This window comes from Chamaea fasciata, unplaced genomic scaffold (assembly GCF_029207755.1).
Source record: "Chamaea fasciata isolate MVZ Bird 193981 ecotype frontalis unplaced genomic scaffold, bChaFas1.0.hap1 SCAF_3, whole genome shotgun sequence".
NCBI lineage: Eukaryota > Metazoa > Chordata > Aves > Passeriformes > Sylviidae > Chamaea > Chamaea fasciata.
In genome coordinates, this window is record NW_027094088.1 from 33,094,601 (window position 1) to 33,121,398 (window position 26,798).

The window sequence follows — 26,798 nt, forward strand, 5'->3', positions numbered from 1 at the left end:
TCTGGGGATTGTTTTTCAGTGGCCAGCACGTGTGGCTATAGCTCTGGCCTGCAACCAATTGAACTGGCAGGGTAATTCTGTGCCAGTGTATCTGTGGAGGTTGGTAATGGGTTCCTGGGTACAGAAAAGTGATTCTTGTGCTGTCAGTGCAAGTTCCAACTTGCCCTGCCAGCAAGGACTTCTATCTGGCCTTCCTCCTTCCTTGCCGTGGTGCCCCAAGGTGAGCAGTTAGTGTGGTGTGCTTCTCTTGTAGCATCCCACAGTTTTTTCCAGTTTTGCTGCCTGTGGGCTAGCTCTAATGTATGGGCTTTTCATTAAGCACTGGGGGCTGATCTCTGTCCACATATGTATGTCAGCTTTGTGCCCTGTGTTCAGAGGCAACACAGTGCTCTGGCATCTGTTTTGTTGTTTGGTTTGTCAGGAAGGTACGTGGTGTATGTGTTACTCCTGTGATGCCAATGCACAAGCCTCCTCTCCTGCTTCTCACTTCTGTGTGAACCAGTGCATGGCATTCCAGCTAAATTCTGTAGTCTGTGGTCATAGGAGCATGACTCTCTTCAGTCTTTTGAAATCCATGGTGGGGTGGCTGTGTGAGGAAATCCTTGATTTGTGAATAAGAACACTTTGTCTAGACTTGGGCACAGCTTGGTTCTTAATTCTCTGTGGTTGCTTGGGCTAGACCAAAATGAATGCAAAAGGGTGAAAATGATTATTCTATATCTTGTTTGACACAGCCTGATCCTAGTGAAAATCCAATGTGCAAGGCAGCAGGGAGCACAAGGTGTTCTCAACTTGAGCAGATTCTGTCATCACTGGTGTCATGTAATCACATCAGATTTTAATACTCAGACCTGTTGCATTTTCTGTTGTTTTCTTACAAACGTCTGTAAAATAGAGCCTTTTTTTTGCCTGAAATCAGTGCTGTGCTGACCTTAACACCTAGTCTACTGCTCAAGTAGTGTCTGGAGAAATTCCTAAGGCTTCAAAGTACGTTTTGCTTGGATGAGGATATCAGCATTAATCCAGTGGATACAGATAGAAAATAAATACTTTGGAGGAGAGCTCATGTGAGCCAGGGGTGAGTTGCCTTTGCCTGTGCTTTTTAAAAGATGATTTCACGTGGAGTGCTTCATCTGTGTGTAAAACAGCATTAAGTGCTTTTCTGCTGCTATTGTGTGAGCAGTAGTAGAAGGGAATTACAGGAAGGGGTAAAAGGGAGTTTTGGCCTGACTTGCTGTGAATCCCTAATCAGATGTTGAGTGAGTGACTAAATATCAACACCTTTCAGGACACTAAGCACTTATAAATTCTGCCTTAAATTCCTGTGAGGGTACTTGGCATGGAGAAGGCAGAAGCAATTTGTTATCGGGGTAGGCATGCGTTTGAAAAGGGGTTTGTTGATTTGAGAGGCTGTGCCTAATCAGGTGCAATGATGAGCTAAATTTCTAGGTCAAATGCAGCTGTACGTGAGTAAAACTGAACAAATGGTGTTTTCTGGATTTCAAATTTCATGTGTACCCCACTTCCAATTTTCCCTTTCAGTAGAAATGCCGCCTAGCAAGCCCCTCAGTGGTAGGCTGATCCTAGCTGGAAGGTCAGCCCCTCAGGACTGACTTGCCTCCAGCAGGATGGTGATGAGAATTGAAGGACAAAAGCAAGGAGGAAACCCTTGTGGGATGAGATAAAGACAGTTTAAAATGGAAAAAAAATAGAAAGAAAGGAACAACAGGATCCCCCCTCACTTCCACGCTTGTTTTCGTCCAAAACAAACCATGCAAAATGTTGTAGTGGGTTCTTTTTGGGTAATGTTTTTTATTTGAGGGTTCTTGTTGGTACAGACTACAGTTACCTGATTTGCGCAGAAAGTTAAGGTGGAAAGTGTATTGTCAATCACTTTTTCTCCCCTTTAAATATTAGGTTGTGACTTACCCTTTATTTTTTCCTTAAGTCTTGTAATTCAAGTGGCTCCCATCACATTTCTAACCCACTGGTGGATGGCAACTGAACAACTTGGTACAGCCAGGTATCTTGATCTGTCCATCTACTCAGGTAGCACAACTTCTGGAAAAAATAAGGCATGTGAACCTCGTATTTGTGAACCTCTATATTTGGAAGTACAATTTTATTTTTATAGCCAAAACTATGTGAACAAGCAGAAGTAAAGAAACAAGGCCAAAGTCCAGACTAAGTTAACCTAATTATCTGAAGCTGCTGAAAGCTTCTATTTTGGGTGAAGTTCTAGAGCCACTCTCACTTGAGTCCTGACTTTGAAAAAATCTGAATAACAAAATTATAATTTCCATTCTTCCTCATGACAGAACTAGCTGCAATTACACATAAAATTCTGAGAGTGCCTGTGGGCTTTCTCAGCATGCAAAATAATCCTGAACTGTGGCCTGCCTTTAAAAACATCAAATGCTATTACTGGAGAGCCTGTATTCTTCAGAATAAGCGAGAGGGCGTAGGAAAGGAAGAAAAGGGTCAAATTGCCTACAGCAAGTCGTGTGCTTTAGGTAGTGATGGACTGGCAGGTTGTCAAAACACAGACGGATGCTTCTGTAATGTATGAACAACATGACATCAGAATGAATGAGCAGTGTTCTGCTTTCCCAGCCTCCTTCCACCCCTGTCGAGTCATTAGCTGCATTGCATAATTTGTGTGTGTGAAACATTTTATAAAGTCACTGTGGTACTTGTCAAGCTACCTGTCATTATCCCCCATGTGAGGCAGTTATTCTGTCTGCTCCTACTTTGGTCTGTCCCCCTCCCCTCGGGAGGTACAGCACAGCTGACTTGGATTTCAGTTTTAACTGGTGCCTAAAATTGCCCCTTCTGAAAGGCATTGGTTGACTCTTGGTGGGGGTATTGCTTGCAGAACTGGAGATAGATCTATTGGTAAGCAAAGACTTAGGTGCTTTTGGACCAGCAGGAGAAGGCTGTTCCTGTTTTCCTCCTTCACTTGAATGACTCTATTTACTTCATTGAGTTAATTGAGTGCTGACAGAAGTGAATCTCTCCATTGATTTGGTGCATTTCTTTTAATTTTGTTGTTTATTTTTCTACCTTTAACTTTTCTCAGTTCTCTTATAAAAGTGCTGTACACTTTTGCTTAGAAACATGTATACTTTATGCTTCTCGTAGTCTGAAGAAACCCTGGTGAGTGTGTTGGGCTCTTAGAAGTATTTAAACTCATGCTTATAAAAACAAATTTTCATCACTGTTAAAATTCATAAGACCAGATTTTTATCTCAGAAAATTAACAAGTGACGGTGGAGGAAGACTCCCTGCATTCTTTGATGTGTCAGGTTGTATCTGTGAGGAGGGAATGGATGGCAAAAGCCAGGAAGTTTCTCTGCTGATGAAAGCTGGACACAGGAGGTGAGTTTTCCAGTAATGTTTGCTGAGTGTTCTAGGACCTTGGTTACTATATTACTTGCTTAAAGATACAGCAAGACACACACACATACACACACAGACACACACACAGACACACACACACATAAATTGTAGGCAAATTTGGTTCCCAAATACGTGTCCACCAAACTTTCCAGGCCTAGTTACCTCCATCTTTCCACTCTGGCAGTTTCAGGTAGTCTACAGATGTCACAGGCACTCGAGAATAGCTTCTGTCAGTGACGTGGGCAAGCCCCTGTGTGTCCTATGTGTATGCAGGAGATGGTGAAGTAGCCAGCTGCTCTGATTTCAGTTTATGCTTATTTCTGTTGTTGCTATTTCTGCCTAAGTGGGCATAATCCTAATGAAAGCACGATATAGAAAGTTACAGATGTAAATCTTTGCTGAAATAGGACCAGAAAGATTCCTACAGCTTCCCACTATTTAAAAAAAACACTTCCCTGTGACCAGCCTTACCACTTTAATTTTTATTAGAATTATTCTGGGTCCCTGCAAAAAAACAGGCTGGAATTGTGCTCCAAGTGAGGAGATTCTGACATTGCAGTGTATTAAAATCAGAGAAATAACTGGGCTGTCACTAACTTTGTGTCTCTAAGCTGATGTTTGCCAGTAACAGATAGGGACAAGGCAGGATGTGTAGGTGAGTGTAAGGTCAAGGGGAAGGATAAGCTGTGGGAAGGTTCAGGGAGGATGAAGGTACTGATGGAATCATGATGTGGGTTGCCTGGAAGTGTGAAGCGTAGAGCTGGGATGTGTGGGAGAAACATTGGTGTTGGTTGTGGGGTATGGGGAGAAGAAGAGGGGACATCCAGGTGCTACAGGGTGTTTTCAGCTGCGGGTTTTGTGTTGGCCTCTGCTCAGACTGCTGTGTCCCAGACTGAGCTCTGGCTCTGTTTCCTACAGGTAAAAGCAGACAAGCACAGCTTGTGGCACAGCCTCCATAGTAATCAAGGAATTGTAATTGGTCTCTTGGGTAAGTAGCTGTGCAAGGCTGCAGGAGAGCTCCAAAGATGCCAAGTACAGGGACTGAGTGGGTGGGACTGCTTGTACTGCTGCAGAACCAGTGTCTTACTTGCCTTCTGCAGAGCAGGTTGTCAAGGTAATTCCCAAATGAGTGTGAAGTGGTTAATATTATAAATCACACCAGAAGATGAATCTTGAGAGTAAAAACCCAGCTACAAAAAACATCTTAACTCAAAACAAGGCCTGAAAGATGCATTTCTAGAGCAGCAAAAATTAGTTTCAGGTAAGTGACCCCCATCACTGTTTGAAAATGCTATTCTTGGTCTTTTAAGAACATCTACTGGTCTTCTCTAACAGCAGGCCCTTCTCTGAACTAACATTTGTTTTTTGTGAGTCTATGACTCTTCTGTGTTGGTGTGGTACAGCTCCAGATCTCCCCTGTAGACAGGATGGTTTTCTTGGCAATCTGTGATACAATTACATGTTGAAGCATGCAGTGAGAGACTACTTTTGGCCAGTGATAAAATGACAATGATTGCACTTAACTGCTGAAAACAATTTTGAATTTTATTAATGATACTCCAAACAACGGCTTGTAGACTATAGTCTCAGTTAGCAGCCAATTTGTAGGAGTTAAGTGTTGTGTAATTTACATTTATTTCCCCTATTTATATTGAAATGACACTTGCTGTCCATAATCACCCATCCTCCAGATACAAGTTGATGCTTTTCAGTTGCTGTTTCTCCTAAAAAAAATGGAAATAAACACACAAATTAGAGTCATATTGATTAGTCTCATCCAGGGTATAAGTAGAGTTTTTATTATGCATCTGTTTATCTGTATTTTGGGAAGGCTAGCTGCAGGCACCAAGAATAGTTCTAATAAAAATTAAAGTGGTAAGGCTGGTCACAGGGAAGTGGTTTTTTTTTAAATAGTGGGAAGCTGTAGGAATCTTTCTGGTCCTATTTCAGCAAAGATTTACATATGTAACTTTCTGTATCATGCTTTCATTAGGACTGTATCAAGAAAAATGAATAATGAATGTGCAGTAAAAAAAATGGAGGAAACAAATCTTAGCAGAGTGAAAAATTCTAAATTGTCATGTCGATTTATGGTGTGGTTTGGCTCTGCTTCTGGGAGGAAAAAGCAAGTAGGAGTGACAGGTACAATGAGGTGGCTGTGGGAATTCTTAGACTCGTTACTTACATACCAAGCAAGTCAAGGACATATAAATTCCACATCTCTGTGGAGGAGTAAAAGATTTCCTTGTGTGTGTGTCCTGCATACAATGAACAACTTCTCCCCAAACTTTGATGTTACTGTTTACCTTCAGGGTCAGGTGGAGGGATAAGTGCTGTTGATTCTTCATGTATCCTGATTTTGGGTAGTAGGGCTCATCAACACTCTCCCCACTCTTTCCTCTCTTCTGTCTTCCTTGCTGTGAAGTTATGGATGTACTATCTATAGTGAACTTGGTCCAAATAAGTGTGAGAGCTCCTCATTGATACTGAAATCAGCTCATCTGAGTGTATTCCTGCCAGCTGGCCCTGTTCTGTGAAGGAAATGGGATCTGAGGCTTCTTGAGGTCCCTTTCAGTCTGAGGGATGCTGTGGTCCTATTCTGTGATTAATGCATGCTTTACCCCCGTGTTCCAGTGATGCTGACTCCAATCTGGGGAACTATTGTGCTACGTTATATGTAATACTTCCCTTCTTTTGTAGCATTACTTTAGCAAGTTTATTTTATGTTGAAGCTCTAGTAGTCATCTGGGATCAAAACATTAGGAAAAGTAGTCCTCCAACAGAGCAATAGAGGAGGCTTTTATGTACATCATTTCTTCCCATAAATATTGTCAAATATTATAGGTTTGAGGAAATAAAGTCTATTGCAGGAAAATAAGGGGAAAATTAACAGTTCCACTCTTTCTTGCTTTGTTCATCACCGCTCTGTGTTTTGGGATAGAGGAAATACTGAGGTAAACATGGGGTTTGAGATTGACTTTCTCCCCAGCTGTGACACATTTAATAGAAATGCATATGATTGAGTGATTTCTAGTTTGGTTTGGTCTCCCTTCCCTCAATTGGTGCCATACCTAGGGAGGTATTACTGCCAGTTTCCTGCAGGTGGTGTGAAGTGTTGCAGAATGTTTTGCCTCACTGTAGGAGAGGAGGAAGAGATATTTCAATGAAACAATTAACTTTTCTATTGGGAATTCTACTGCTAACAAATACCTACATAGGGCTAGTGGAACTCCATCCACAGACTTGATATTACCCTCTATAGTGAAAGAACATGCAGGTAACTTCTGACAAGGATCTATCTTGATTGCTGAGCCTTCTTTAGGTTTTTGTTTCTTGGTAACTAAAATTGTGTATATTTGTGCATAATATTCATGTCTAAATATTACCATAAAGAGTTGAATATAAAATAATTCAACTCTTTGCTTAATCAAATAAGTGATTATATTCAAAGATACTTTTTCAGAGGAAATGCTCTGAAATTCATCTTCTTGTTCCCTGTCCTCTGCAGGAACTGGTACCTTAGTTGCTGTGGAAGTCACATGAAGGGTAGTATAGGTTGATGAAAAAGAACTGAAGACAGTTTTTTTCATTTCTTTTAATGATGTACAAATACGTCACTGTGCAGCTCTTGTGAAGAGCACAGTCTAGTAGACCGTGGAATTTCTTGCTCATCTGATGAATTACAGGAATGTTTCTACAGATGCTGCCTGATGCAATTAAGAAGGGAAGGTACATCTCTCTCCCCCCTTTCTTTTCACACTTCATTTTTTGCTGCTAGCTTTGCCTTTGTGCTGTCTTGCTCAGGAAGAGCAGAAATATGATATTCAGAAATGCGCTGCTCAGAATAAAAATGTTCAATGTAGTCGTTGTATCTCTGAAGCTGATGGTAAGAGATTGGTTGTGACTTGTTTTTTTGCTTGTGAATGTATGAATAAATTTGTTGATTATTTTCTCATTAGGGAGGTCTCCCAGTGGTGACACAGCTAACAGTTTAACAGCTCTTGTCTCTTACCTTCTCCTTTAAACAGGATCTCAAGAGCAGGTATATCTTAAATGAGAAAAAATGTTGCTCTGGACTGGTGGAAAGAATGGAGTGAACCACAACAAGCTTGCAAGTCTGATTATAGGGGTCAGTTAATCAAACACTGAACTTATTCATTTAATCATGGTTTCCTTCATCTTTTTCAGGAGGCTGCAGTAACCATAAAAATGAAGGATTTCTTTCAACTTTGCAGGTAGCAACACTGGAAATACTTCAGCTGGTTCAGTCAGTTTTGAGGAAGCAATGCTATTAAAGAGACCTGTAATCACACAGGCCTGCAAACAGTAATCACTGGGTAAGAAATTATGGTCTCTTTTAGACACAGGGAATATCTAATTAATCCCTGAAGCTATGGGTGGGCTAGAACCTGCTGTGATGTCTGGAAAATGACACCTTAGGTGTACATGGGCAAGAGAGCAGGGGGATTAATCCTTTATTAAAAAACCAAAGCAAACCCCAGAAAATTCAAAGGACCCCCCCAAATGAAATGCAAACCATAGTACTTTTTTTCCCCCCAAGTTCACTGTATTATTCAGTTTCCTTTTGTAGAGGTCTATCTTTATCAGTTTTTGAAAAGAGAACGAGAGCCAGATGCTAACATTCACAGCATTAAATATCTGTCCATCAAGCAAGCCTTGGATTGTTTTTATTAATAGCCATTAAGGACTATGCATAGTAATCATGTAGTTGTTGTACTTGCAGGGGAATAGAATAGTCTTGTGCACAAGGCATCTTTGTGATGCACTTACCTTAGTGTGAAGTGGGTTGAAGCCTTTCAATTAATTTTGACTCCTAAACAGAGATATGTATGCTTGCCTTAAATGCCCTACTACCACCTCCCTCCTGTCTTCCCACTTTTCCCCCAAAAATCTTAATTATGAGTAGCCTCAGGAGGTCTGTGGGGCCAGAATGGCTTGTCACATAGAAGTTAACTGTTTTTACACATAACTGATGTGTAAAACACGAGTCTATGCCTTTTTACAGAAAAGTTAATTTTTCTGTTTCCAAGAATAACATTTAGTCTTAGTATGTAATGTCCTCTTGCCAAACTTGAAAAGTATTTCACTATTAAAGGTAGAAAGATCTTATTTGTAAGATAATTTCAGCTGTGCTTGTGGTTGGATGTGAATGCAAGATGCACAATAATTATGGAAGAATTAAGTTCAGTTTGGGCAGCTGTGTGCTACTCATTCTGTGGTACACAGTTTACTTTTCTTGTATCTCTGAGTGTAGTGTTTGAAAGAGTTCCTCAGGGGCTCAGATTTGTAAATAAAGTCAGTTCCAGTGATGTTAGGAATTTGTAGTGAATTAGCAAGGTGAATAAGGGAATTTGGATTCAGGGGAAGATATTCTCCTTGGTCTTTGTACTGTCTCACACATACACTTCTGACAAATAAGGTTTTCTCCCATATAATCCTGCTGTACAGTTTCGCTTGGCAGAAAAATTGACGGCTTGTTTACTGCTATTAGAGTGCTGATTATACAGCATATAACTGTTGCAACATTAAAAAATAAGTTTAAAAAGGTTGGCACTGATTATGAGACAGCATCTGAAAACAAAAAGCCAGCCCTGGATAGAGACTCCATCAACATGTGCCGTTCCAAAAACAGACTGATCCGAAGAACTGAGGGAGCGATCAGTGATAAGGCATCTACTATGTTGTCCGTGGCTGTAGATGCTCTATCTGAACAGTATATAAGAGTTGAAGTTCTGAAAGCTTGTGTCAGACTTTTTTACTATATAGTAATTCTTTTCTTTTTTCATTATTTCATAAACTGTTGAGCTTTCATGTGTGGTTTTTCTCAGTCTGGAGGTTTTGTGAAGGCTTGGGTTTACTACCATGAGGTAATGTGTCCTTTTTCTAAAATCTTGAATCAAACATCTTCAAGAGTCTGAATCCATAGAGTGGAGTTGATAGTAAATTTATTCTCCCTTTACTTGTTGAAGAAGTGTTAATTGTTTTTCTTATGCAGTTTTACGCAGAGTACATTTTCCTGCCTGTTCCTCTGATTTGCTGCCCCAAGGGAGACATGGGACCTTGAAAAAGGGATTTGATTACATGAGTGAAGGAGAACCTGACCTTCAGATGGTTCACCCTCCACAACTGAGGGAGGGGAGATAAGAGTTTAAGCATATACTTGAGGGAAGAGAGATGTGCAAATCTTGCTTTGGGAGGCAAAATTCTTAGCTTAATTATTGTTATATCTGAAAGAAGCTTGATGATTTTGTCCCTGCTGTTTCATTCAGGAGCAGTAACTGATGTGGAGGACAGATTAATAGGAAAGAAATCCTTACGAAAGCTTTCTGGAAGCTGACATTTCATTCTGGGATTTTTGTCTGGTAGCAGTTAGCTTCCCAGCTTGTAGTCCTGAGCTCTGGGTGTCACAGCAACCACCTTCTTTCCAAAACCCATCCTTTTATTCTACCTCATCTCCTCTAGCCAGTGATGTGTTTTGTCAGGTACAGGGGTGCTCACAGTTACTGCTAATGGCTGAGAAGTGAGACATTTTTGGGGTGCTAGGTGTTATCTATACATAGATGAAACTTCGCGATGTTAAACCCAAGTGGTCATTAATCTCTGGGTCGTAATCCTCTTTGCCTCAGGTCACTATTGTTCATGTGAAAATAAGCACGAGACATGCTTTTGCAGGCATGTTTATGTGTCCTTCAGCGATGTTTTGGTGCCAGTTTAAACCACATCATGACACTTAATATCTAGGTGTCTCTGGAGACTTGAAATCCTCATGGTTTCAAAAATATGGTGGAACTATTTATGTCTGAGTATTTCTGTTCTGCCTGATAGCAGCTCTCTCAACATGTGTTTGGGCCTAGGCTGTCAATCTAGTTGTCAATACAAGGATTAGCTATTATTAACCTTCTCAAACTATGTACTCAAGCTTTTATAATAAACTGTGACTCAGAACCTAAATCAGGTTATTGTTGCTATTGCCTGGCAGAATGATTTCCCAACCTGAGCCTATCAAACATTGTGCTTCTCAGACAGCAGCTTGAAGAACAGCATCAAAACAACAGAATGAGTGTGTTAGGAAGTGTTAGACTCTTTCTTCTTGAAGTGCTGCAAGACTGCTGCTCAAACACTTGTAACTCTTGTTGAATCTGAGGGCTTTCTTTTTACGTTTATTGGATCCATCACTTTGAGTTGGTGAAATAATGAAATGTCTTTATTTGGAAACAGAGAAATGGTGTCGCATGTTAGCCATGGCCTTTAAGGTGCCTGTAATAATTTTCCTGGACTGGTAAGTTCCACTAAATCTGCAAGTGAGGACAGATTTCTTTCATACTATCATGTAGTACTGGACTGTGAGTAGACCTTATTGTGGTTTGCTTCATGCTTTCCTAGCTTGATAAGGAATTACTAAGAACTATTGATCAAAAACATGTTGGTTTTTTTTTTTTTTTTAACCCAGCTGTGTGCTTCTTTAGCTGTAATTTGATATAACCATACTTCCGTTGTCCACAAAGGAAATATGTAGTATAAATCAATTATATTCAGGCAGTCAAGTTGCACATCTAATCTTTTTCTGCCATAATTTAAGTCATATATTGGTTTAATAGTATTTGCTTTTTGTTAATTGTTGTGATTCTCAACATGATCTGAAGTGAAGTTTTCTTCTTTCACTTCAGAATTGCTATGGGTATCAAAGCTATACTGACCATCCCTTTTACTCTCTCCCTTTCTACTGCTGGTAATTCAGTTTGCGCTTTTGGGATTCTATCTATTTTGTATGAATTTTTAAAAATAGCTTATTCTTTAAGTATTTTTGGTACATCTCATTAAACCATGCCAGCCTAAATATATAGTCTGTGCCTACTTATATTAATTTCCCTTTTTTCTATTTTTTCCTATCTTAAAATCCTAGTTCTTAATTCTTATTAAAAATAATGTAAAGCCCAAGGTAAAAGTAATTGTCTGAGCTGTGCTATCAGGTACTTCTTCACATTCTCTGTTGGTTAATAGAAGACTATCCTACAGAAACGGATTTGTCTAATCTTCATCTTTCTACTTTTAAATTTTAGTTATTAATTTAACTTTTGTATTATTTCCCTTGGTAGTTGTGACTCATAGTGTGCCCATGCCTTAGCCTTTCTGACTTTTAAATCTCTTCTGCTCGTATGTGTCCCTTTATACTCATATCAATGTATCTTTGTACCATTCCTTTTTTGACTTTTACGATCCTGAAAGAGCTCTTGATGAAGCCTTATTGAGCTACTGTTATATATCTTGACTTTCATCCCCAGAAAAACATTTTGTTGTTGTATCTTTTAATGCTACTCTTCTTTAGAAAAGAGCAGCTTTTCATTTTTCCCTTCTGAGTTGCTTCCTATGGGATCACAAACTCCCTCACCACTTCCTCCCCTCCCTATTCATACTCATTGTTGCAGAATCACTTCAATCTAAAATGCCTTTTATGCTTAGTCTGGCAACTAGAGGCATTTGTTGCAAAGGGGGTTACAAATGTGATCACTAATTTTGATATAATTGACAAACTAGAGTGACTACATTCTGAAGGCAACTTGAGCCCAGAAGAGTTTATGTTACTCAAAATCAGATTAGATATCTAGAAGGAGAGAAACTCTCATGGATCAGGGACAAATGAACCCCTGGATGAATTGGTATAGAAGAGATGGATGGACCATTACTGTGATCAGATACAGCTATTTCTGTGCTTGGCTGATAACCTGAGAGGTGGCAGATTGGTGTATGGTCTGTCAGAAAGAGGGAAGAAAATGATTTTGTCTTCCACTGTCTGCCAACATGCATGTATTTTGGGGAATAAGGATTAAACAATCGTAATAAACATCAGTGTTGCAACTGGCCTTGTTGGGGAATTATTTATGTATGTGAGCTGTGTATGGGATCAGATGCTAATATCTCTAATGGTGGTGTCCATGGAGAGGAATTTATTTAAGGCTTGTGGAATTATTTTAAATCTACCCTTGTAACATTTCATACTGCTTATAAATGTAATACATCCATAGCAAATACATATGTATGGGGACAGATGACTGAAGATGCAGTAATTTTCATTTTCCGATTGTTCTGCATTTGCCAGCAGGATTGGCTTCATCCTCATTGTCCATTCTATGATAATTGTGTTGTAGATACCAGCAGACACATGACTATTTGAGCACAGAGCAACTGAGATTACTCAGTTGTTTCCATGTCTGTGTTTGTTAGGTGTATGGAAAATAGGGATGGAAGCTTCAGCCATAATGTTGCTCCGAAGTTATTTTATCAAACTTTCTAATGCTAAGAAAAAGTACCAACTGTCTGTCAGCTGCTTATTGGTTTGTGTTTCTGTGGTGGTTTCTTTGTTTTGTTTTTTTTTTTTCTTTGACTCTTTAAATCATCTTCCCAAATAGCTTTTCCTGTGTGTGGCGTTTCTATAACTTGATATAAAGTACATCACAGACTTTGGAAACTAGGGAATCACTTTCCTCATTCCCTTTGTTTGGTTGTTTTGTTTTGGCATTTCTGTTTTATTTCCTTATCAAAGCAAAATACTTTTTCTATGTTAAGCATATTGTTGTGAGTGTGAAGGGTGCTCTGTGTCTTAAGCATGATCTAGTGTAAAGCAGACAGACCGCCCATTTTCAAAACGTTTCAGAGAACAAAAGATGTTCATACTGACAGATCACATGTTCTGTCATTGTAACACCAAACTATTAAATAAAACTGTCCCTCAAGGCAAAGCATTTCATTTATTATGCTTTGAATGAGTATCTTGTTTATTAAGATGTACTAAGTAGCTAAATCCAGATTGTACTGCAGGCAAGGAAAATTGATTTATCACATTTCTTTGTTATTGGGTGCTTTATATTTAGTGTAATTGTCTTTAGTTTTAGACTAAGGAGGATATTTTGAAGTATCAAGTCCTGCTCCAGAATATGCAATTTGTTGTTTTTAAACTGGCTCACTCTAGAAGTTATGGTGATGAATGACAGCACATGCTTGCAGGAGTGAGCAAGATGCATGAGCAGCATGTGCACACTTGTCTTTATCGGTGCTCGTATATTGAGTAGGGAAAAAATTTGGATTCTTAGACTCCGGATCTTCTTTTGGGGAATGAAAATAGGTGTGGTCATGCTGAATTCTGCGTCTGTAATCTCAGTAAGGGTCATTTGGTCAACGTGGACTGCCACTGGAAGACATGACATGAGGTTTCTTGGTCTGACATTTGTTTCCCTAAATCATCAGAAGAGATGGAGGGAGGAGGAGGAGGAAGGAGTAAACTGAAGAAGACAAAGAAAGGAATTCTGTAAGGTTTGGATGTGTTTGAGAAATTATGTGCTTGTGAGTTGTAGAGGTGGGAGGCAAAAATGTTCTCTATGTCAGCATTTATATCTATACACAGGATCTTGATCTGGCAGAAGGGGCTAAAGCTCAGGGAGACAGCGGGCACACCAGAATTAGTGGTAACAGTTAAGAATCAAAAGAAAGTAAAATCCCAGCTCCAGATGGTCTAACCTTGTGCAGTGCTACTCAGTCATCTTGTGGGGACACATGGTGCTGATTAAGCTTAAAACTGCAAATAATGGTATAAATTGACTGGCTGGTTGTAGGCTGTTTATGATCCCTAGCTTAGCAAGATTTTGTTACCTCATCTGAAAAACATCAACTCAGACAATCATGTCTAAGGCTTTTGGGAAAGGTTTTAAGGAAAGCCAGTGGTAACATTGCTAACAATATCTCTTCCCCACTCCCAGGTGCCTCCAATCTTCCCATTTTCTCTTTTTCTTGAGAGAGGAGACTTACTTACTGTTATGTGTATTGTAGCTCTTGGCATGAGGGAACTGCTCGTGGGTTTTCACTCCATCTGTGGACTTGGTCTCTGTCCTCTTAGATTCCTTGAATTTGTTTTGGGCATGGCTTTTTGATGAGCTATGCCACTGAGATTTAGTAGTAAAGCTTTCTCTGACAGGCTGTTAAGCTGAGAAAGACACAGTGATGCTGAGCCTCATTTCCTCCATCTGTGAAAAACTGAAAAAATGGTGGAATGAAATATTACCTGTCTTGTTTCACAGGAATTGCAAGCAGCCCAAGGAAGGTGTGATCTTTAGATGAGCACTTGAACAAGTATGTAGCATGCCTGCCTCTGGCTTTAACCAATTTCTCTAAACCATGGCACAACTGATGATGATGGTTTCTATCTCTTCGTTCTGGAATAGGAGCAAGGACTTTCTATAGAGAGTTTATATTTATAAGTCCCTGTTTTCTGACAGCTAGTACAGCCACCTCAAAGATTCTTGTAGGATCTTTCTGAAACTTGAACCAAAGTTGACACTGTAGCTGTGCAGCGTGCTGTGTTTTGGAGCCTGTTAATTCTGACTTGTATGTGCTGGGTGGGTGTCTTGCTGTGTAGTGCCCCTAGACACCTGAATCATTTGACTGACCAGGAACATGTCTACAGCAATTGTGTGGAAATCAGGAACACACTCATTAGAGAATACTAGCAGGCTTCAGCTTAGCTTTCCATTCAAGATGTTTCTCTGTAGCACATGTGTGTTTTATCTTTCTCATTTGTTCCTTTTGGGAGGGAGGGCGGGAGAGGGGCAGAGCAACAATCTACAGAGCCTTCTGAATCCAATTTATTTTTTCTCCTCCCCTTTTGAAAGTCTTATTTCCCCACTCGATGCAGACACAGCCGAATTGTAGTAAATTCTGCCATCTGCTGATGATCTCTCCTGGCTGCTTGCCAACATGCTTGTAATGTGTGGCTAAATCCAAATCATTGAGGACATTAGTAGGATTTGGCCCATGCTATAGGTAAAGAGAGGCAAAATATCCAAATATTTTCACCAATGACCTGGCTTTTGATAAAACAATTATTTTTGTGCTACTGGAATTAATTCTTCATGTTCTAAATCAGCATTCATAGGCAAGAACTGAGTTCCTGTTTACAGCTTTATTAACTATGTCATATTAATTTCTTGGTTCACTGCTTATTGCAAAAAGTGGTAGCTAACCAGTGTCTTGAATTTGAATGTTGTCAGTTGCTGGGAAATATAGGTAGTGAGAGGGGATTTCTCGTGTTGTAGGGGAGTTAAACCTTGCCTGTGTTTGTGTTGCTTCTATTGTAATTTGGAAGCAGAGAAAATTGTGCTGATGTATTAATTGTCTACAGATGATTTGGTCAGGGGGCTTCCAGAAACAGGGTATCTCGCAGTGTTCATGGTTTTGTGGGAAAAACTGAAAGAACAGAGTGGAACTGTATCCAGCTGTTGATTTGTATTTGCGTTCCTAGCACTTGCCTTGCGCTGGGTCCCCAGTGCTTTTTTGAATGTATCCCAGCACCGAAGGCTACCTCTTGGGCCAATCTCTTCCCAACCATTGAAACACAAAGGCAACAAAAATAAGAGCAAGCTTACAATGAGCTTGGAGCAGATAACTTACAGAACATGTAAAGATACAATACTGAAACAATCTTTGAAGATATTCCTCCTTTATTTATTTTTATATCAATTTTCTTATGAAAGAAACTGTTACTGTGGCTGGAGTAGGCAGGATGTAAATGCTCTCAAATCAGCTATGTGATGTTGGTCCTCATTTTTTAGGACAAGCTGGTCATCAGAGGAAGAAGAAAGCAACGTCTGGTATATTGCACATTAGACTGAATTTGAAGTGTTTTGCATCATCCTCAACAACATTCAGTTAGTTGATTAGAGCAGAAGTTCTAGCTGGGCTGTGTTTCTGGTGTAATATTTTTTACATGGTACTTCTAATGCTATGTTTTAACTCCTTTTTAGTGGCTGAATATGAAACAGTTAGCAAAGAAAGATAGATCACTGAAGTTCTTAAATCTTATGCATGCTGGGCAAGTAGGGTGTGAGAAGGATTTCAAATAAATGGGGAGTATGTGATATTTTAATAATAAACTGTACCCAAAGAATATGCTTGTTGAGGAATCCATCCATGAGAGCTGCTTAGAAAGTGATACCTTTAGGTCTTGAATTCCCATGTTTTGTCTGTTTGGCTGCCATGCTATTCTTTAAAGTATTGCTGATAACACCTGCCCTGGGACAGTTGAAGCTAAGACCAGAGATACTCTTGGATGCTTTCCCTGTCTTTTTTTACACACTGCAGTTTCCCAGCAGAGCATCTGGAAACTCAGTGACACAGCTGCAAGATTGTCTTTCCTCTGGGTTCCTCTACAAGTTGTGCTGTGGCATTGCCTCCATTTCCACTAGGCATGCTTTAGGTGAAGGTACCAAAGATCAGTGCAAATGCAGCAGGAAGGCTATGGAAAGATCTGAGTATGCCTCAGAAAATGACAAAATAATTTTGAAATTTTAGCCTTCAATCCTGGAAGTACTTAAGTACCTACTTTATTTTATGCACCCTGACTAACTGTAGAAAAAGCAGTGGGACTCCAAAGATCCTGATGCAGTGAGAGATGTTACATAGCTTCAATCTGCAGTATGATTTTGATCTGTTAAATGGCATCTACTTTGCAAACAGGCTCTCCATCTTCTTGGATCACACTATGGTGAACCCTTTGTGTTTTAACTGAAATTCAGAGAGCACCTGGTATTTAGAAGGTGACTGTTTTTCACCAGCTGTGGTTTTCCAAATACACTTTGTGCTTATTGCTGTCCAGTTCTAGGTACTCCCCCTCTTTCCCTTTCTTGCCTGGAGAAGCAAGAAGTTATCCGTTTATTAACAACATTTCATATTCTCTGTCAAAAAGACCAGCTGTAAGTTGGGATGAGTGGAGAGAGGGGATGGGTATGAACTGAAGAGGTTCTTGGGCTCTGCAGTAATACAAGCTCTGACTTGGATTGCTGCCAGCCACTGGGGGTTACAGTGCCGTGGGAGGGGAAAAGGGGTAGGTATAGGGTTTTATTTAGCAGTTAATTCAAGTGGCTTGTAAGCTTTTGAATGGTGAGCAATCAGCCCAGTAGGGGAGCTCTTCCACTGTGTCTTGTGATGTGTGCTTGCTATTAAGTGTTTATAACAGAATGAAAGCATGTTGTGTTAAAACACTGGGTACTTAACAAGCAGCATGCCCCTTGGCTAATCTAACAGACATCCTGTGTTTAGCTGGAGAAGTAGAATAGGTCAGTATGGCCTTTTTTTTTTTTTTTTAAATTATATTGTTTAAATTCTTGTTGACTTCCATCTTCTTATGAAATAACTGAAAAGTCACATCCTCATATTCAGCAACTTTTCTTAAAACCTTAAGTGGTTCACTGGCACAGACACTGAGGGAGAGGGCATCAGTGTCTCCTTGCCAAGGCAGCGTGCACAGGTTCTTGCCTGAGCAAGTGTTTAGAAGGAAGAGATGACATACACAAAGGGATCAAGTGCACCCCAGCTAGTTTGCAGATGATACCCTGCTGAGTGGTGTGGCTGATACTCCTGAAGGATGGAATGCCATCCAGAGGGACCTGAATGAGCTTGACAAGTGGGTCCATGGGAATTTCCTGTGGTTTAAGAAGACCAAGGAGCTGCACCTGGGTTGGGGCACCCCTGGTATCAACACAGGCTGGGGATGAACAGATGGAGAGCAGCCATGGGGAGAAGGATCTGGGGGTGCTGGTGGATGAGGCTGGACATGAACCAGTCATGGGCACTTACAGCCCAGAGAGCCAAACGTGTCCTGGGCTGCATCCAAACCACTGCGGGCAGCAGGGCCAGCGAGAGGATTCTGCCCCTCTGCTCTGCTGAGACCCCACCTGGAGTGATGCATCCAGATTTGGGGTCTCCAGATGAGAGCATTGGGATTGTTCAGTCTAGAAAAGAGAAGGCTTAGGGGTGACCCAGTTACAGGCTTCTAGTACCTGAAGGGCGTCTACAAGAAAGATGGGAAGAGAGTCTTGCTTACAAGGGCATGTAGTGACAGGACAAGGGGTAGTGGTTTTCAACTGAGAGTAGGTTAAATTAGATAATAGGGGGGAAAAAATCTTTATTGTGAGGGTAGTGAGGCACTGAAAGTTGCCCAGGGAAGTTGTGGATGGCCCATCCTTGGAGTTGTTCAAAGCCAGGTTGGATGGGACTCTGAGCAAGCTGGTGTAGTAGAAGGTGTCCCTATCCATGGCAGGGTTGGAACAGGGTTGGTCCCTTCCAACCCAACCATTCTATGGTTCTTTGATTTTTTTTAAAGTGGCTTTTAAGCCATTGGGATTTATGCTTTTGATTTATTTATTTCTGTTTTGAAGTACAAACTTTTAATTTTGCCTTATTCTCTTCTGTACTCTTCATTTGTGTTGGGAATATTGAGTTCAGGAGCTATCTCATCAAAGCCAAGCTTGAAATGTATGATCTAGGGTGGCAAGAGGATGCATTAACTGAATGTACTAAATCTTAGTCAATGGTGTTTTTTCTAAAATTTTATTTGTATGGTTATGTTAACTGAATGTAAATAAAATAATTCTGAAGTAGTCTGACCTAAACTATAATCTCTTCTTGGGTGTTTTCTGTGGCTGTCAGGATAGATGGTGGCAAGATACATTTGGGATACTGAGAGCTGTAATGTGCTTTAGAATGCATTTTAGTGTCAAAGTGAGTATGTGAAATGCTATGTAATTATACACTCCCAATGATGGTTGATATGTAGGTTTAGAAAGACAGAGTAACAGGAAGAGTTCTCCACCTAAAAACTGAAAAGGTACAGCACTAGATGTGATTAAAGAGGTGGAAAATACTGTATGTATTTTTTCTCGTTTGTTTGCGTTGTCTGGCTAAATCCTGTGAACTCCTTCCTGCTATAAGCAAACTGTAAAAAGCAAAGAATAGTGGTCAACCCATCATGCATCTCCTGTGCTCAGATGGGGAGTTTAAAAATATTTTTCTAGGCTTTCCATCAGTTGGCTGTAGGCACAAAGCGATTCTTTAGCTTTAAGACTGGTGTTTAAGGACTGTGGAGAGGAAAGGAGCAGCATTCCTGGGGAAAAGGAAAGATCAGTTTTGGCAGAGGAGAGGCCCCAGTTCAAGCTGGTCTTACAGCTGTGCAGCTGCCAGGACCTGTGTGCAGGGTGAGGGAGGAAATAGAACCTCATGTCTCCTGATTCAAGATGGCAAATCTCAGTTTTGCTATAGGCACCGGATGGCAAGTCCTGAAAATGTGCAAGGCCCTCCTCAGAGGGGCACCCTCATTTCTGAGACCATGGTTGCACCAGAATCTGTCATCTGGTGCAGGTGAGAACTGCATTTTCCCCAAATCTTTGGAAAGCGCTGCTTCTGCTTTATGAATACTGTGTGAAATCTGCTTTCGTTTAGATCAGCTATATAAGGGAATAGCTTTCTTTTGCAGTCCTTCATTTTATTCCCGATGCAACAAATGTTTTGTGCTTCTACTAAATGCCAGCAGCTGCTGATAATAGATGGGTGTCAAGCCTCTCACTGGTTCTTGTACAATGTGAAGGTGCGTTTAAGACTGCCACACCAAGGTACCAACCATACAGTAAAATACTTAACAACCTTCCAGCTGTGTTTTTAAAAGAAGTATCTGTTTCCATCATATTGAATTGAATGCTTCACAGAATTAAAAAAAAAAAAAACCAACAACGAATAGAACCAATCTGAATCTGTCTCAATACAGCTTTACATACAATAGTTACCAAGCTCAGTCTGTTTTCTCATCTTAGTAGTCAAATACCTTCTAAAAGTCATTGGTACCAGTTGTGTCTTGACACTCTTTAACCTCTGGAGAGGTTATTATTAAAAGTCTTTTCAGTAGATAGGGAAGCAGCTGTTAAAGTTTGTTTTCTTTACAGGTAAATGACTGTTTACCTGCAAGAAAGTCAGTCCAGCATTTCTGAGCCAGAAGAATCTTGAGTGTTAATAGCAAGAGTTGTGAAATATGCAGACAATCTCCGAAATAATTCCAGATCATGGCTGAACATATTGAACACTGTATGTAAACAAAATTTTCTTGGAGCTGGATCAAAGCTCTCTTTTATTCTGTTTTAAATAGCTGAAGAATAAACAGGTTAGTGGCTAGGAATTAACATTCATTTTAGTAATTTCAAGTCTGCTTGATTAGCAGCAGGCTTCTTTCTGGGCTTTACTTTTTTCATGCTGGGCTACCAAACTGCAGGGTGTACACGTTCTGTCAAACTCAACATGAGTTGTCAAAGTGGCAAGAGACAGTGTTTAGCAAATGTGATTCTGGACATCCACTTGCAAGAAAATGTACTTTAAAATAAGCCAACAGACCTCAGACCTTACAGCTGATCTTTTGCTGTACTGAATAATTGGCTCCTTTTTCTCTGTTGGCTCCTTGTTGATCCAAGGTATTTTACTACTTAGTGATTTATTTTCTTTAACAACCTTTACCAGTAAACTTTTCTGACAGTGTTTTTCAGAACTAGAAATAAATGAGAAATAATTAGCAATTCATTCACTATTTACATGCTGAGGAGCTTGAATAGATGGTAATAAAGGCCTTGCATGATCTGTACTGACTAGCATGTTATGCCAATGGCTTTCCTGTAGTCTTCCTTCTGCTACAGAACAGATGGTAATAGCACACACTTGGGTCCAGGAAACCAGTGTGAAATGTTTTCCTATGTGAGTGGAGACCCCCCATGTCTGACACTGCTGGCAGGAGGTCTTCCCATGTTTACTACCCATCTTCTCTCAGGTATCTGCAGGGCAGATGTGCAGTGCAGCCTCCTGATGCTGGGGCTCAGGACAAGCCTGTTGGTAGAATGGATGCTGTGAAAGTCACATAGTGCCTATGGCACTCCTATCACACACACAGAGAATATTCTGAATTGGTATGGACAATGCCATGCAGAGTCAGGATCAAAACTGGGACTAAGAGCTGGTGTAATGTGTGACACCCACAGTGGCCCCTCACATTAAAAAAAAAAAAAAAAAATATATATATATATATATATAAAAAAAATTGTGCATCAAGTTCCGTTTCCCTATTAGTAAGGAATGGAAATAGGACGTATGGTAGGTTAAACTGCACAGAGTATCTTCATTGTAAAGTTCATTCCATATTAAATATTGGATTTCTCTGGACTTTTTATTACCTAACTCACTGAAAGATTGTTCTCCCAGGACCACCACAGTACCAAGTCATGTATCTGGGTTTTTTTTTTTTTCTTTTTTCTTTTCTTCCTCTCTCCTACCTCCCCTGTCAGCTTTTCCTTTTTTAGGGAAAACCAAATGCCAAACCACAGCTGGGTTTAGGCCTTTTTTTCTGAAGCAAGTCTGGCATGCCTTCTACCTCTGAGGAACTTAGATATTCTACCGAAGTCTAGGTTATAGATTTATTTTCTTGTCAGCAAGATCTACTGTGGTATTGCCAACTGTTGGTAATAATCTAGATCTAAGCAATCAGTTGGCTGTTGATTATGTAGGAAAAGATTTAGCTCCTCTTGTGTTAGGAACATTGGTATTGACTACTAAGCACAAATATTATTTTGATGTGATGATTTTATTTAAAAAAAACCCCAAACCAAAAACTCAAACCAAACAAAAAAATCCAAAACAAAACCCCCCCAAACCTAACAAAACCAATCTTCATACCTAAGCCATCTGCTGTTATTAGATGTAGCATTGGGGAGCATCAGGAGCTAGCTACTATTCCAGAATACCTGTTGGCATTTGAAAAAGCAAATCACTCTGGAACAGTTATGTGTCTATTCCCTTTTTCTAAAGTAGATGAGGTGGTTTGGCTTTCATTATTAGATACAAGAAAAGGTCATAATTGCAGTGATAGAGATGATTTTTAATCTGTTTTCTTCCACTGCTACAGTCCTAGATAGGTCTTTAGAAAAAAGAGAAAGAATGCTCTAAGTCAGTTGTAAGTACCCATGCACATATTCTGTACTTGGAACGTCTTGAAGATAAGTTTGACTTCCTAAAGGGAAGTGCAGGGATCTGAGAGCTGATTTACAGAACAGCCATAAAATGAGTTTGTGTCATTTAAGTGTGCTCACAGTTGTTCAGGGATATCTGCGAGATGGTGGCAATACCTTATATGGAAAAGATCAAGCTCATTAAAAATATGACTCATGGCATTCCATAAGATACTCATTTTTGTTTAAGAGAATTGCTGTTTGTTTGTAATCTCTCAAAGAAGGGCTGACAAGAATAAAGTAGAAGCAAATGTAAAGGTTTTGTTTGAGTTAAACCTGTGAGTTTTAGATTTATTTTTTAAAAAATATAGTGGAGATATCATGTTTAAAGACAATACACATACCCTGCACAGAGCTTTGTGTTTGATAATGAGGGCCAGTCTTGTTCTTGTCAGTAACGACTGTTCTCAACACAACTACTGGCATGTGAGAAACAGGATAATAAAGAGTTGATTTGAAATCATTTATTTGAAATTACATTGTTTCCTCCTATGAAGTTCAGGAGTTCAGAACATTCTTGAGAAAAGTGTAAGAAGCAAAAGATGATGTACATAAGTGTGCTAAGAAATAGTAAACTTGAAAAAAGTTGTATAGCTGGTATTTTCAGGGTTTCTTTGCAGTTTTTGGATCATAGCTGGAAATGTTTATCAAGATTTGATTTCAGTCATTCCTGCTTTAGTGGCTCAAAGCCTTTTGAATCTACTTGCTGTGTTTTCCTGTCCAAGCAGGATGGTCCATAAATGACCATTTATTGCAGATCCCCCAACTTGCGTGTCTCCAGGTTGCTTTGATGTCTCCTTCCAAGCTCTGAATTCCTCTTTTGTGTGTACCAGGCAAGTTACTGTTTGAGGTTTTGCTTTCTTTACCTTTCATTCAATATTCATGTGGGCAGCTTGGCTTGGCCTCAGAACTGATCTGTGGGAGTGGAAATGCGTTGAGTTGGTTGGGATATGTCTGAACTTCCCTGGATGGGATAGCAAGCTGGGGAGAGGAGATGGTACCATGAGTGAAAATAATTCTCAGCAGAAGTTGACTGTAGGTGGGCTCTGTGTGTATGGTAGGAAAACTGCTTAAACCTCAGTAAAGGATTCTAGTGAGTTGCTATTTATAATGGCTTTGGTAGATTTAACCTTGAAATTTTGTGTCTGAGAATGTAAGGCTAATTTGTAGGATTGAGAGAGACTTCAATGACCCCTATCTTAACTCAGCTGTCAGAAAGACAGATTAACCCCTTTCCAAGATCTTTCTTATCATTCATCACTTCTGTTTTAGTCTGAGACCTCAACTACTCACTTTCAGTTGCCCACAAACACGCTGCTTGTCTATGATAAGGAGGCATTTGTTAAATCATTTTGGGAAATGAAAGCTTAGATAGGTAAGCTAATTTTTGTAACCTTTTGGTTAGTTTTCTTCCCTTATTCCCAAAATTACAAGTAATTTACAATACACTGGCTTACTTCAAAAGTTACAGTAGTTCTTAGCATGATATTGCAAGCCCAATACATATTTCTTCAGAAGCTAAGTCTAATAATAGATCCAGGAGTAGAAATAAGTTGTAAGGTTCAATAGCTAGTTGAATGTCCTGCACTGGTCACTACAGGCTCTTGTAGGTTAGTTATTTGCATCTGAAGTGGGGAAAAATAATTCTATTGTATGTAACTTTTCTTATTTCCTCTGTTTCTCCCATGTTGGGAAAGGCCTGCATTCAAAAATAGTTCTTTTTTGGGGGCTGAGTACTGCTAAGGTTTCTCAAGGAGCAGAAGTGGATGGAGGTGGGTGTTTTGTTTTGTTGCTGTGATATTTTTGGGTTTTTTGGTTTTTTTAGAATGTTGACATTTTTTAGTACTAAATGTACTTTTTCAGATTCAGATTAATTTCTAGCAGCATATTAGAAGCCAGTTTAAATCTCCCTGTTTCCGTACGCTGTTTCTTTTTCTTTGTATGTTGTAAGTGTGTGAAGATACAGTTTTATTTCTTGCTTCTCTGGTAAGGAGGTGAGCTGAGAGTTGCCTTGTTCTTCACTGTAGTGTAAGGCTGATTGTGAGCTAATAGAGGGGGAAACTGAAAGCAGCAAAGTTTTTGCAGAGTTTACCACATTAAAGCCAGCGCAGGAAGAAAACAAATTCTCAGAAACTTATACCTGAGTATATTTATTTTGAAGTTGAGTAGTGAGAGCATAGCTTGAGCAAATTACTTGCTATTATCATGTGTTGTTCTTTTGATGCATTGGAATAGAAGCTCAGAAAGACAATTTAGAAGAAGAGTGAGGTTATTCAAGTTTAAAAGGAAAAGTTCTTTCAAGAAAAATGATTCTAAGAGCAGTTCAAGGGAAAAAACAAAACGCAAAGAATTAAATATTGCAGAATTATAATGCTGTAATTTTTAACCTATGCCACAGGCTGCATTTCAGTCACTGTGCATAAATTTTAGTCCAGCAGTCTGCATATCATTTATGTTGACAGCTTTTCAGTCACCCAAGTTGATTTCATTATCATGGGATAACATTCTCTGTTTGTTCCATTCACTTCCAAACATTCCATTTTAAGTTCCACTTAGCCTTACAGGTAAGCTGCAAACAGTATGTTTCATATTATCTCTTGCCTGCTTCATGCTTTCCTGATTTCTTTGGATCTGCTTGCACAGATAAGTACTACAGCAGCTGCTGTAGGTAAACCCAAAGCATTTGGTGTTTTGGGCTTCAGACCTCAGCCTTCCTCTGATGGACTTATTGGAATGTGAAGTTTTGAAGTCAGTATTCATTCTGGACATAGTTTAAAAGAGAAAAAGTGAGAATTCCTGCTCTTAAGTTTGAGGATATTTTAGAAAAAACCCTGAACCTTTCTATTTTAGAGGGCGTGATGTCTTCTAACGGACTATTGGCACAGTAAAGATGCAGAACTGCTGCACTGAAAGATCGACAAGCAAAAATGTCTGTGAAAATGGACAATCTACAGAACTTGCATGGGACAAAACTTCTTCCCTGATTCTGTTATTGAAGGTCATAGGTTGTTGTTCAACCACTTTTGTGCAGTGTCCTCCATTGTAACATGAATGAGAGAATAAATAATGTCAAGAGCTGTTGAACTGGTGACTTATTTCCTTCTCCATAGTTCCAAGCAGTTACTTTTGGGTTTGTTTTTATTTTTCATTGTTTCACTTCTTTGAATACATTTGAATACATGAGCTCGTTCTGTTTATTAGCTCTTGAATCTGGAAAATATTGTATGTCATAGAGGCCCCAACTTGTACCTGTCATAGGTTTAAGAAGAAAGGAGAAATATTCTGGGCTACTATTGATGGAGACTTATCTCAGGAAACTGTTACTGGAACGAGTTTTAAAGTAGAAAAAAATCTTTCCGCAACTTGATTGTTTTAATGTCATGTACAAGAGTGGCCAAGCCTTCAAAAATCAAAAGACTGACATGATAAATACCAACTTCCATAGTATGACACTTTAATTTTAAAACATACTTTGAAAATGTTGCTGTTTATTAGTGTCTGTGTGAAGAGGAAGAGTGGGGATAGGTTCAGAATTTCAGGAAGTCTGGTATAGTGCCTCTAAAATAGCCTTTACCACCTCCTGGTAGTACCACCATGTTGACCTCACACAAGCTCTAACAAATGCTGCTCTCCCCTGCAGCCACCCTGCTGCCCTCCCAGAGCTTACTGAGATCTTGGGAAGGAGGACTAGCAGCTGGTGGTTCCTTCTCTGACAAATGACAGGGCTGAAGGCAATAATTTCCACGTAATCTTCCCTGTCCTTTTCCCCCATGCCTGCTCTGCTGGGCAGAAAAGAGGAATGTTCTCCCCTTCTGCAAGAAGGGAAAAATGCACTTCCTAGAGCTTTGACAAACAAGTCAGGTTCTACCAGATCAAAGTTTCTCTAGTGACTTGTTGTGTTTAATGTACTATATTTTGGGGTGCTCTTTTGAGGGTAGAGTTAACAATGTGAGTACTTGAATGAATAAAATAGCTTTAAAAATCATAGGACAGCTTTACCAGAGATGTGTGGCAGCAGCTAGAAACACTGATGTATTTTGCAGTTACACCAGAGACTGTTCCTTGTCAGTGGCTTGCTCTTGTTTAATGATTAGGAGGCTATTAACTGATTGTACAGTGCCTTTTAAGGATTATCAGATCTTTGGTCTAACTTCCATTAAAAGTGAAACCAAAACATACCCTCAAACAAAAAAACCTCCCACCTTCAAGTAATACCTTTTCTGTTTCACAAAGAAACAATTCTGTTCTATATAATTGAACCTTTTTTATTTAACTGCTACTTAAAAAAAAAAAAACAAACCCAAACTTTTTGTGGCTTTTTTTCCTCTCTCCCCTAGTTAAAAGCAATATAATGAATGTAGCCAAGACCGTTTGACCGGGTTTGCTGGAGCAGTGAGATGATTCATTATAATTAGGGCTAGAGAGTTAGAAAACTACCGTGGCAATGGGCAAGGACCTGAGGAATACCAAGCCAAATCTTTGCTTATTAAGATCAGGTGTGAGAGAGAAAGAGAAGTC

The 26,798-nt window shown here is 39.7% G+C and overlaps 1 long non-coding RNA gene across 1 annotated transcript; it reads left to right on the plus strand.

Annotated features, from left to right (window-relative positions):
• Window positions 1-2,850: 2,850 nt before the first annotated feature.
• On the plus strand, window positions 2,851-25,348 carry LOC136287660 (uncharacterized). The gene is made up of 4 exons (XR_010720240.1): window positions 2,851-2,895; window positions 7,428-7,528; window positions 7,635-7,736; window positions 25,131-25,348. It is a non-coding gene; the product is annotated as an uncharacterized lncRNA (long non-coding RNA).
• Window positions 25,349-26,798: the final 1,450 nt, after the last annotated feature.